The sequence below is a fragment of the Myotis lucifugus genome, unplaced genomic scaffold, assembly GCF_000147115.1.
Source record: "Myotis lucifugus unplaced genomic scaffold, Myoluc2.0 scaffold_237, whole genome shotgun sequence".
NCBI lineage: Eukaryota > Metazoa > Chordata > Mammalia > Chiroptera > Vespertilionidae > Myotis > Myotis lucifugus.
Genome location: NW_005871285.1, coordinates 961,679 through 963,180, shown reverse-complemented (window position 1 = coordinate 963,180; position 1,502 = coordinate 961,679). Strand labels below are relative to the sequence as shown.

Here is a 1,502-nt window from a genome sequence, read left to right as displayed (position 1 = left end):
GGAGCGGGGAGCGGCGCCCAGGCTCCTGGCCTCCGCCAGGCAGTGTGCGGCGCGAGCTTGCACAGGCACCTATTGCTCACTGAGTGTCGTAAGCTGCTCACGATTGTGCGTCTTCCCGGAGCACCTCAGACATGGGCAGATTGAAAAGGGGTGGGCATAAAACCAACATTTCACCGAATCACGAAAGTAATATAGGTTCTTTGATGAAATGGAAAACACTTTCACCGCATTTGCCCATATTTCACCAAAAAGGGGAGGAGGGTGGATGGAGGTATGGGCTTGCATGGTCCACAGTAAGATATTTCCAAGTGGGAAACGGAATTATTCTGTTCTCTCCCCCCCTTTCCCTTTTTGGGATAGTCCCCCTCCCACTTTAAAGCTGCCGACGTGTAAGGGATACACAGGGATCTGTAGAGAAATCGACATTTGGTTCTTTGCTTTAGAAAAGCAACTTGAGAGAAGAGAGAGGAAAGCAATGACTGCGGGGGCTTGGCTAAGATTCCCCCACACACACTCCCTCCCCGCACCCTCCCGTGGGCTCCGGAGTTGTGCTGTCAGCCAGGCTTCTAGGTGGCGGGTGGGGGGATGCGGGGATGCTTCCCGCGGGTTTGGGAAGCCTTCCAGGTCCCGGTGGTTGGAGACCCAGAGCGGCAGAAATGTAGGTCTGTTTACAGGGAGTCTTGCCTGAGATCCCGCTGGGCTTCCCCAGTCTCCATGGATCTCCGGGGTCCGTGGTGGATTAGAGAAGGATTCTGCTGTGGCCCCGGAGGCTGCTGGTGGTGATCACAGCGCCCTGCGGTGCACCCCGCTCCAGGAGAAAGCGCTAGAGAAGGAGCCGAGAAGGGGTGGTTTAAAGTAACCATAATGGTGCCTCCTCCCTCCATACACACATCCCTAATTCAACTTTGAGACTGTTACTAAATTGTGTCTCCTAAGTTGGAAGAGGTCTTTGCCTGATGATTTCCGTGCACAGTCATGCATAGATGGGGGTCTTACAATGAGCTCTCTTTTACCAAGTAGCTGGGGTAGGAGGGTCTGCACTGCCATTGGGAGGGACCTGCTGGCCACCTTTAAAAACAAACAAACAAACACAACAACAATCCTCAAAGGTGGCAGAGAAACTGCTGGAAGTTGAGTATGGGCATGCTACCTTCTTCTATTTTGTAATTTTATTTTATTTTATTTTTGAGGGAGAGACAGAAAGAGAGAACAATTGATGTGAGAGAGGGGATCTGGCCTGAAACCCTATATGTCTGTGACCCTTCAGTCCATGGGCCCATGCTCTTTCCGCTGAGCCAAACCAGCTAGGGTAAACCTACCTTCTTGACAGGAATGCCCAAGGAAGTGACAGAGAGACTCAAACGTGAATCTCCAACCCCTCTCTTCGAATCTCCATCATTTGTGCCTCTCAGGAACGGAAAATAGCGGGCCTTTTCTGTACAGATGCTGACTTTCATAAGAATGAACTGGATTACCAAAGCTCCCAGGTGGGTTCAACTTTG

General features: G+C 51.5%; 1 protein-coding gene across 7 annotated transcripts in view; it reads left to right on the top strand.

Annotated features, from left to right (window-relative positions):
- Positions 1 to 1,502, top strand: part of CTNNA2 (catenin alpha 2) — a 962,766-nt gene that overhangs the window by 608,993 nt on the left and 352,271 nt on the right. The window lies entirely within an intron of this gene.